Raw genomic sequence first — 10,810 nt, forward strand, 5'->3', positions numbered from 1 at the left:
AAGGAATGAGCTCTACCCTCTTTGTCATTATTACTGTTGCCCTTGGAGTGGGCGTCTTCACCATAGCACTGTGTTTGAGCTATCGGCCCTGCAACGTGGACAGGAGGAAATTGCTCTATAGGCAGAACGAGGAGGACAAAGAGGAGGAAAGCCAGTTTGCTGTTCAGGAAGAGAAAAGTACAACTCATATAATTGACAGCTATTTGACTGAATGAGACTTCTGCTACTCTGGTTTCCCAGGGAGGGAAGAAGGGATAGAGGAGAAAGGAAGAAACACAATGGCAGGCTGCATTCCCCTTTGTGTTTTTCTGTCTTGTAAAACAGTATTTCAGGCCCCAAGCCCCATGTCCTGTGTATCCAATATGTCCACAAGCTCACCTTTCTCTCTCTCTCTTTTTTTTTTTTTTTTGAGATGGAGTCTCGCTCTTGTCGCCTAGGCTGGAGTGAAATGATGTGATCTCGGCTCACTGCAACTTCAGCTTCCCGAGTTCAGGCGATTCTCCTGCCTCAGCCTCCCCAGTAGCTGGGATTACAGGTGCACACCACCACGCCTGTCTAATTTTTGTATTTTTCGTAGAGATGAGGTTTCACCATGTTGGCCAGGCTGGTCTCAAACTCCTGACCTCAAGTGACCCGCCCACCCTGGCCTTCCAAAGTTCTGGGATTACAGGTGTGAGCCACTGCGCCCAGCCACCTTTCTCTTTAGAGCTCACTCTAGTCATTAGGAATGTCAGTCTCAATGTTTGATTTGTGAGAAGGCCTCTTGCGCCTTGCCAGGTGCTTCATCAGTCCACTCTTAGATTCAAAGAAAAGAAAAGATCCTCCTGTTTCTTCGTGGTTCTCACTGCCCTTTTCTCTTAAACATGATACTAAAGTCAGACACATCTTAGAAATACAACTCATATTTCATGGTTTTCTGATTAATAACTGGGAACTAAATTTGTAGTCCAGGGACAGGACTTTGAAGGGAGTAAGTATCAAATATGGGGCTAGGAATCAGAGCTCTGTTCCCATCTCCACTTTCCCTTGCTCCCCTGACCTGGGCTTCTGGAGTGCCAGCTCCCAGAGCTGAGCTTCTTGACATCATTAAGGATCAGTGGCAAGCTTCAACTCAGTAACCATCTGTTGTGGGTCTTGGGGAGTATACAGATGGTAAGAAATTCCACTTCGGGCCAGACAAGCATCCTATTTAGCCCAGTATTTTGTCTCTGAAGTAGAAGGTAGAGTTCTCCCATGAAATTGGCCTCATAGGTTAAGAGCTCCAAACATCTCTGAATTCCTTTTCATAGAGTGATCACCTGTGAGTTCGCATTTGCCAGTTTTCTTTTTTTTACCCATATCGGCGTCTAGGTTAGAGTTGCAATGTTTACTCTCCCTTTTCATCAACAAGTACATATTGTTTCTGTCTGTAAACAATTTCCTTGAAGCTTCAAGAGGAATCCTCTTGTGAAAATGTTTATGGTTCAGCCTCCTTTCCTGTCCTTGGGAAAGAGTATATTCACCCTCAGAAAAGGCATGAGGAATCATAAAACCAGATCTTTTCTCCCAAATCAGTCAAGAAATGTTCACTGGAATGTTGCTATGGTAAAAATAAAAGTCATCTTATGATATCCAAATGCATTTCCCTTGCCTTCTGTGTCATTGCTTATGTCAAATGGTTGCATTTTATAACTTTTTTTTTTTTTAATTCAGATAGAGTCTCGCTCTGTTGCCCAGGCTGGAGTTCAGTGGCGTGATTTTGGCTCACTTCAACCTCCACCTCCCCGGTTCAAGGAATTCTCTGCCTCAGCCTCCCAAGTAGCTGGGATTACAGGTGCCTACCACCATGCCCAACTAATTTTTTGTATTTTTAGTAGAGACAGGGTTTCACCATCTTGGCCAGGCTGGTCTTGAAGTCCTGACCTCGTGATCCACCCACTTTGGCCTTCTAAAGTGCTGGGATTACAGGCATGAGCCACCGCTCCGGCTGCATTTTATAACTTCAAGTACAATTTCTCAGGAAAAAATACCATGTTGATAACATAAACAACCAGCCCAGGGCAGGGGGTGCATTAGCTCAGGGCAGCAGCCTATTTAACCTGCTTTCAAAACTGAAATTCAGGCCAGGGGCGATGGCTCATGCCTGTAATCCCAGCACTTTGGGAGGCTGAGGCAGGCGGATCACTTGAGCCCTGGAGTTTCTGAATAGCCTGGGCAACTTGGTTTCAACATGTAGAAACCCCATTTCTACAAGAAATACAAAACTTAGCCAGGTATAGTGGCACATGCCTGTAGTCCCAGCTACTTGAGAGTCTGAGGTGGGAGGATCACTGGGGTGCGGGAGGTGGAAGGTTGCAGGGAGTTGAGATCATGCAGTGCACTCCAGCCTGGGTGACGGAGCCAGACCTTGTCTCAAAAACAAAACAAAGGAAACAAAAACAAAAACAAAAGCTAAAGTTCAGACTTTCAGATAGAGTTCCATAGCCTTCCAAATTGCAGATACCAGCTAGAAAAAATCGTGGCATCAGACAGCAGAGGGAAAACGTTTTCCCATTCTTCCCAGAACTCCCCAGAGTCTGGTGTTATAGATTGAGTGTAAAAGTAACCCTTTGGTTTCACCACCTACATGGCAGTGAGGATACAGTGGTGAACAAAACATTGTCCCTGGCTTCCACAAATTATTAGGAAAGCAAGACAAAGAAGTAGGAGATTACATTTGTGCATGACCTCCTATGACTGGGAAAACAGATGTTAAGAGAAAGCATAACTCGGATCAAGGAAGGCTTCCTGGAGGGACAGGAAATATCTTGAGTTTGCAAAATAGCATCATCCCCGAACATGACCTTTTCAACCTCAATGTTTCCACTAGGTGGAGCTACTGCTCTCTCATCATGTGAGTCTAATATAAATCATCTGCCTTCCTCGAATTGAGTTTTTGGGGAAGTAAGTTAAGAAGCAGGTTTAAGAGATAGGAGTATAGAGCCACCCCATGCAGGGATCCACAGCCATTTCGGTGTCAGGATCAGCCGCATCAGGGCTGTAGTTATCCTGTATCTGTGAACCCTGCCTCATGGCCTCAGTGCCTTGAAGCACAGCAAATCCAACAAGGATGGGAAAAATGAGCCAGGCATGGTGGTGTGCACCTGTAATCCCAGCTACTGGGGAGGCTGAGGCGGGAGAATCGCTTGACCCTGAGAGGTGGAAGTTGCAGTGAGCCAAGATCGTGCCATTGAACTCCAGCCTGGGCAACAGAGTGACACCCCATCTTGAAGAAAACAAAAACAAAAGCAAACAAACAGAAAACAAAACAAACAAAACCAAAAAGGGAGGGAAGAAGGGGGCCACTTGGACTTTCTAGTTCCAGCAGGAGAGCCTGGAGGCTTAGCCGGCTGCTGCCTTTGCTTCTCACTGCCACAGGGTGTCAGTGTTGACAGATGGTCCCACACAGTACCATCAAACCAAGCGGGTCTGCAGATCCAGGTTCCCAGCTGCTGTGGATCTCTGAGGGAGGATGATCTGCTTCTTCGGGGCCTGGTCCAGCTGCGGGTGTCCTCTTGCTGGGGTTTCCAGGGTTCCAGTTCTTAGAGCCCAGTAGTTTGGATGAGCCGTCCCGCAAAGCTCTTCAGAGTAGGCTGGGCTCTTTCCCTTGTAGACTTGGAACCTCTGTTCGCTTTCCTTCCGAAGGATCCCACAACCAGGGTCAGGCAGCCCCTTCTCATTGATTCTCTTTTTTTTTTTTTTTTTTGGGAGACAGAGTCTCGCTCTGTCTCCCAGGCTGGAGTGCAGTGTGTGACCTCGGCTCACTGCAACTTCTGCGTCCCGACTTCAAGCATTTTCCTCCTCAGCCTTGGAGTAGCTGGGATTACAGGTGTGCGCCACCACACCCGGCTAATTTTTGTGTTATTAGTAAGACAGGATTTCATCATGTTGGCCAGGCTGGTCTCAAACTCCTGACCTCAGGTGATCTGCCCACCTGGCCTCCCAAAGTGCTGGATTACAGGCTGAGCCACCACGCCCAACTTCATTGATTCTTAAAGCCGAAAGGGTCTCATATCTCTTTTCCAGTTATAATAGAGCTTCTTAAGGTAGCTGCCTTCATTGTCTATAGGAGGAGGCCCCACCCTCCTAATGGTTTTGATCATATTCCTTGTGAACATTAAAGCAACCAGCTCACGCTTAACTGCAGCTACCTTGATTATCTCCAGAGGAAGAGTGGCCTTTAATACTCCAAAAGTTTACCTCTTAATTATTATTTTTGAGACAGAATCTTGCTGAGCCACCCAGCTGGAGTACAGTGGCATGATGGGCTCAGCGCAACTCTGCCTCCCGGGCTCAAGTGATTCTCGTGCCTCAGTAGCTGGAATACAGGTGTGCATCACCACACCTGGCTAATTTTTATTTTTAGTCAGAGACGGGGTGCCACCATGTTGGCCAGGCTTGTCTCGAACTTGTGACCTCCTCCCGCCTCAGCCTTCGAAAGTGCTGAGATTGCTGGTGTGAGCCACTGTGCCTGGCCATTATCTCTCAAGGATGTCACGGTGACATTCTGGTGTCTTTCTCTCTAGACCAGAGAAAACATAAGTTACTTCGTTAGTGGGACTTCGTACCATAGGATTAATAATAGTATTACCTTAGAGAATTATAGTTAGAAAGAAATGACATAATACTTGTAAGAAACTAGCATGGTGCTGGAGACATGTGTTCACATTAATTGGTTTTTATTATTATTATACTGATTATTTTGGTGGTAATTATCCACATCATTATAATCACAGTAAACTCAAAGCAAGAGTCAGAAATCCATGGTAACCATGAGGGTCATCAAAGTCATATACACCGTGCACAGCTTTCTGATTCTCTGGTCTTTTTCTTGCTCCTTCCCCTACTTTCCCCCCAGTTTGGTCCCATAAGATTTAGGCCTACTAATAGGTTGACCAGTCCTGTGAGCTGAGGGTATGTTGAGCTGAGGGATTCCGGAAGGAATGTGGGACTTTCAGTGTTGGCATTGAGAAAGTTCCTGCAAACCTCAGGATGAGTTGGTAACCCTAATCCCAGCAGTGCTCATTGTGTGCCTCAGCACTCCAGGGCCTTCTGAATTAAAGAAGCAGCCAGGCAATGTGTCAGCTTGTCTTGGCCTAGAAGCCCAGACCCTGCAATTCAGAAGAAAAGGAAGGGGTCAGTTCTGCTCTCAACTGTGTATAAAGGGACAAAACCCACCACGTGTATTTCGACAATGCTCATGGAAGAAATTCAGAAGTGGTCATTTTAGGTTAGGGTAAATTAAAAAAAAAAGACAGAGTCAGTAAAACATTATCCCAGGGGTCAAGGATGACTGGAGCTCTGCCTGCTGAACTCTTCCTTGTGCGAGTCTCGCTAATCTTATCAAGAAGAGTTTTCATTAGAAAATACCATTAAGGCCAGCCCGGTGCCTCCCGCCTGTAATCCTATCTCTTTGGAGGCCAAGGAGGGTGGATCACCTGAGGCCAGGAGTTCGAGACCAGCCTGGCCAACATGGCGAAACCCCGTCTTTACCAAAAATACAAAAATCTGCCCTGTGTGGTGGTGACGCTTATAATCCCAGCTACTCAGGAGGCTGAGGCATGAGAATCACTTGAACCCGGGAGGAGGCAGAGGTTGCAGTGAGCCAAGATCGCACCACTGCACTCCAGCCTCTGTCTCAAAAACAAAAACAAAAAAATAAACTATTCACAAATTTTAGTTGGAGAAGATATAAACATTTCCGTCTTAACCACTTTACGTGTACAGTTCAGTCACGTCAAGTACGTTGACATCATCATGCAACCATCACCACCATCCATCTCCAGAACGCTTTTCATCTTGCACAGCTGAAACCCTGTGCTCATTAAATAGCTCCCTATTCCATCCCTCCCCACAGCCACTGGCAGCCACCATCCTACTTTTTGTCTCTATGAATTTGACTGCTCTGAGTACCTCAGATGACTGGAATCACAGAGTATTTGTCTTTTTGTGACTGGCTCACGATAAACCCTTTTCAGATGACTGGTTGGAATTAGGAGCAGGTGGCACCACAACTGGCCCAGGCCTCTCATCTCCTTTTTCTCCTTTTTCCCTGTTCCACCAATACAACAGCTGTGGACACATGGGTCTCATCTTTGCGGTCCCTAACACAGTGGTTCTCATGCTTGTTTACATGTTAGAATCACCTGGGAAAGTTTTCCAACTACTCTTGCCTGGACCACATTCCAGGCTAATTATATCAGAATCTCAGGGAGTGAGGGCTTACTTATGCATCGTTTAGAAAACACCCCAGGCATCTCAAATTTGCAGTGGAAATTGCTGTCCACACCAAGCTGAGGAGCTTAAAGGTAGACTAACAGTGGGTAAATCGAAGAGTTTAAGGTAGATGGTCTTTAAGGTCTTTTTATATTCTAAAATGTGCAAAGTCAGCTAGTATCTTTCTAATTCTCAACCAGCAGTGGTTGAGTGGATTCTCCTATACCTGAGGGGAGCTGGGTGGACACTCTCTGGAGTGTGGCTCCCCCTGCAGTTCAGTTATATGTTATGACCACCCCACTTTAGAACCCTCTTAGCCACCCAAGTAGGCGCTGGACATTGTCATTCCCCTGTCACGTGCATTCAACAAATACTTATTAAGATGGCTCACATTTCCTTTTAAAACACGCAAGCCGAGAGATAATTATAATTGTGCTCATTCCATGGACTTCTAAAGACTGAGATTTCTAAATGATTTTAAGGCCAAATGAAGGACGTTGCAGGAATGTTGATTCCAGCTTCATGCAAGAAAAAGTTTTCTGCAATGAGAGTGGTTTAATAGAATGAGGATCCTCGTGCAAGTGATTCCCTTGGTTCTAGTGCTACACACTCGTAATTGGAATACTGACTGTAACGGATGCCGTAGGATAAGATTCCCAATGTAGAAGAAACTAGACTGATGTATGAGGCCCTTCTAACTCCAAAATGCCATAATTTTAAAGCCCGATAGTGGAAGAATGGCATAAGATGCAGGAATGGCTTCTGAGCTGAGAAATGCAGCAGCTCCAGAATTCTGATTAGTTCAACTTTCAACCACTTCCCAAGGACTGAGTTATTAACTGTAAAATAGCCAAAAATGTACACAAGTGGGTCTCGTTATCAAGAAAATTCATGATAACACTAAGAATCAGAACTTCTAAAGAAGATTAATTAGGGGGTTGATTATTTGCATTGCAAAATAATTCCTGGCTTCATGAAATCATTTTTGGATACTAGACTTCCTGTGAGCATCTTAGTATCGATTTATAGGTCACCAGTCACTTAGCTAAGGTGTTTGGGAGAGTAAACTCTTAACTAACCACCGCTCTTTAGTGCTTATTTCGAAATAATAAACATCTCAGATGTTTTTATCACTTCCCTTGCCCTAATTCAGATTCCAAATGCTCTGGTTCTCTATGTCTCAAACTCATTTTTGCATTGTTCTCATTTCCCAAGAGTAGTTGGGCTTAAGAAATATTCATCTTAAAATTCTTCTAAACACAAGTAATTCTATGCCATTGTTTCCTCACCTGTTGGGGAGTTTTTGCCTCTGTACTTAATAGCCCATCTTGTTTTCATTTCTTCCTGCTCCTGGGGGGCTAGCTTTGGTGTTGCTGGTGATGGTGGGGGAGGAAGAAATGCCTTCAAGTCATCTCTGGGATGACCAATGAGCTATGACCAGCAAGCTGGGACCACTGACCTGGTGGAATGGCCTCAGTGAGTAGTAGACAGCAGTGATGTGTCAGCCTTTTTCTGGCCCAGGAACAGCCAAACCTCTTATATTTCAGCGGCCTAGTTCCCAATAGACCTTGAAGGCCCTCCAGGTCGTCTTCCCACCTACCCCTTGCTCCATACCACCACCTTCCACCCCATAATATTATAGGAGGACATCAAGTCAGACAAAAGGATACAACTTAATTTTATTAGGACAAGGCTGGTGGGCACTGGAGTGGCACCTTCCGGGGCCAGGAGAGGCACTGGGGAGGGGTCACAGGATGCCACGCGGGCACCTAGAAGCCACAGCTGCCCTCCACAGAGCGGCACTGCACCATGCGCAGGAATGTCTCGACCTTGTCCATGTCCTTCCTGAAGCAGTGGAGCAGCCCGTAGTTCTTGAGCAGTGCGTCATGGTTGTGCGAGTTTGTGTCAAACTTGCTGTAGGTCTGCTTGAGGATCTGCCGAGTCTGGGGGCTGCCGTCTTCCAGCCTCTGCAAAGTGAAGGAAGAGAAGGAGAGGCCAAGCGCTTGGGCACTGTTCCCTCCCTCTCATTCATCCATTTTCCTCCCTCCCCTTCAGGGTGTAGAGAAAGGCCTGGAGGATTTGCCAGGGGAAATGAAGAATAAGGGTGAGTTCTCTTGGGTCAGTGCCTGACTACTAGAAAGAGGGCAGCAGTGTTTCTCTCCCCAAGCCAGTGGGGCTCCAGGATTGGGGACCCCTGGCTCCACCCTCACCCCCATCAGCGTTTGGATGCCTTCCTCTAGGTCCTTTAGGAGGTCATAGTCATTGCTGTCCGAGGTGTCATACACCAGGCTGTTGGTGAAGATGCTCCTGAGGAACCGCACGGGCTCCAGCCACGACTACATGAGCCGCAGGGAGATGCGGAGCAGCTCTGAGTTCTGCAGGGGAAGGACCGGCAGTGGCTGTGCTGCCCGGGGGCTCTGACCACAGGTCTCCCACATCCCCGCCTGGGGAGAAGGCATCCACTCACGGATTTCTGCTGTGTTTCCTCCATGTTGGAGGGTGTCGGAATAGAGTCTGAGAAGCAGAAGGAAGTCTGCGGGTTGTGCAGGAATGAATACTTCTGGTCCTTTGGAATATAGGCTTCTTCCTAGGAGAAGGACCCCCCCTCAAGAAGAAAGCTGCTTTCTATGCTGGAGACCAGCTCTCATTGTTACTTTTCTGGGAACCTGGCTCAGCCTATGCTCATCTGCCTGCATTTTCGCTCCAGAAAACAACCCTGAGCTCCTTAGTCTCCTCCCATTACTTCCCCAGTGGGGGAAAGTCACCCGTTCTTGCCACCCCTGACCCGCACCCATTCCCCAAGAGCTTACAAACTCCTGGTAGGTGTCAATGGCCAGCTGGTGTGCGCGATGGGCTTGGAACATAGCCTCTTCAAAAAGCCTGGCTAACGGAACGGTTTGGATGGCACCAGCCTGGTGAAGCCAGGGCAGGCAGAGCAGGGCAAAAGCCAGGAGCAGGGACCTCTGGGAGCCTGGGGAGAAACCGGAGGGCCAAGAAGAGAGCCGGAGAGCAGGAGACCAGCACTCTCCCTGTTCCAGGAGCTGCTTGTTTTTTTCTCTCTCTCCGTCCCTCCAGGGACCAGGAACATTCAGAGATTGGCCAAATATCTGGGCTTCGATGGCGATATTCACATTCAGAAGCCCCAAACCTGAGGGTTAGTGCCCCCGTCCCATCTACAGGGCGCCGCCTCTCCCCTTGGGACACACTGTGCCCAAAGTGATTTTGGGGGTGCTTACCTGCAGCCATTGCAGCTAGGTGAGCTGTCCACAGGACCCTGAGTGGTTTGGGGAGTTGGGCCTTGGGATCCTGGAGCTGGTCTCTTGTGGGCCCTTTTTATGCCCTGGCCCCTTCTCTCTCGCTGCTTCTCCACACCTGTTTCTCTGCACGTTTATGCATGGGGCCACTGACGGGCTTGTGCTAATGGATAATTTAGAAGCTCCTCCCACACATGCTGGGATCATGGCCCTGGCTTGTCATCTTTCCCTTCCCACCGTGAGCAGCGTTGTGAGGGTTGTGCACAGAGTTTCAGTCAGAGACACCACCCAACTTGTCCGCTCTTTAAGGGTCAGGTGGTGCCCTCTGGCAGCACGCCATGGTGGCCAACCTGAACGCGGGGAAGGATGTCAGGATAGCCAGTCCTTGAGACCCTACCGACCCCATCCCAGTCTCTATCTTGTTCCTTTCCTCCTCCCCGCATGTTTAACCTCAGCCCACCAGACAGAATGTGTGTGTTGGGAAAAGGGGCCAACACAGCCAATAGATTGTGGGGTTCTGAGCACCATTCACTCCTGAATTCCACTTTGCTGACCACTCCTGGGCCCGCCTGAGGCAGCTGGGTGCAGTGCTAACACTGACCACTAGAGGGAACCAATCCAACACTTTGATCTCTCCTTTCCCTGAGCTTTGGAGGGGAGGCGAGGGGCGGGGGGTGGCTCCCCCAGGTCCCTGGGGACAAAGAACCCAGCCTCAAGGTATTGTCCCAGCTCCCTGGACCTGCAACAGAGATACAAACCAAGAAACCGAAATCCCGGGAACAGACACGGACCACAAGCCCTTCCTCCCATAGCCCTGAAACCATCAGAGAATCTCAAAGTTAGAAGAGCTCTTGAAGATTTGAGTCTCTTCCCCAGTTTTGGAACTGAGAACACATCACGCCGACAGATGCCCTATCCAGCCATGGAAGCCCGTCCTCTTTTTTCTCCTCCTCCTTTCCAGAGCTGTGTAGAGCTTATCCAGTTGCCAAGGGCCTGCCTGTGCATTCTCACGTCTGACCTGCCACTTACGTGTCTTGTGGAGGAGGTGTGGTTATTATCTCATTTCACACAACAGGAGACTGAGGCTCAGAGAGACTGACTGCATGAGCTACCTCAGCCAGGGCAGCAGATCTCCACAACTTTGCTCTTCCCACGTTGCGTCATTTAAAGTCCTTTCTCCAGGCCAGGCACGGTGGCTCATGCCTGTAATCCCAGCACTTTGGGAGGCTGAGGAGGGTGGATCACTTGAGGTCAGGAGTTCAAGGTCAGACTAGCCAACATGGCAAAACTCCATCTCTATTAAAAATACAAAAGTAGCTGGG

At 48.1% G+C, this 10,810-nt stretch overlaps 1 pseudogene; it reads right to left on the reverse strand.

The window, feature by feature from the left end:
• Window positions 1–8,003: 8,003 nt before the first annotated feature.
• Window positions 8,004–9,480, reverse strand: LOC115831550 (annotated as a pseudogene).
• Window positions 9,481–10,810: the final 1,330 nt, after the last annotated feature.

The sequence above is a fragment of the Nomascus leucogenys genome, chromosome 19 (assembly GCF_006542625.1).
Source record: "Nomascus leucogenys isolate Asia chromosome 19, Asia_NLE_v1, whole genome shotgun sequence".
NCBI lineage: Eukaryota > Metazoa > Chordata > Mammalia > Primates > Hylobatidae > Nomascus > Nomascus leucogenys.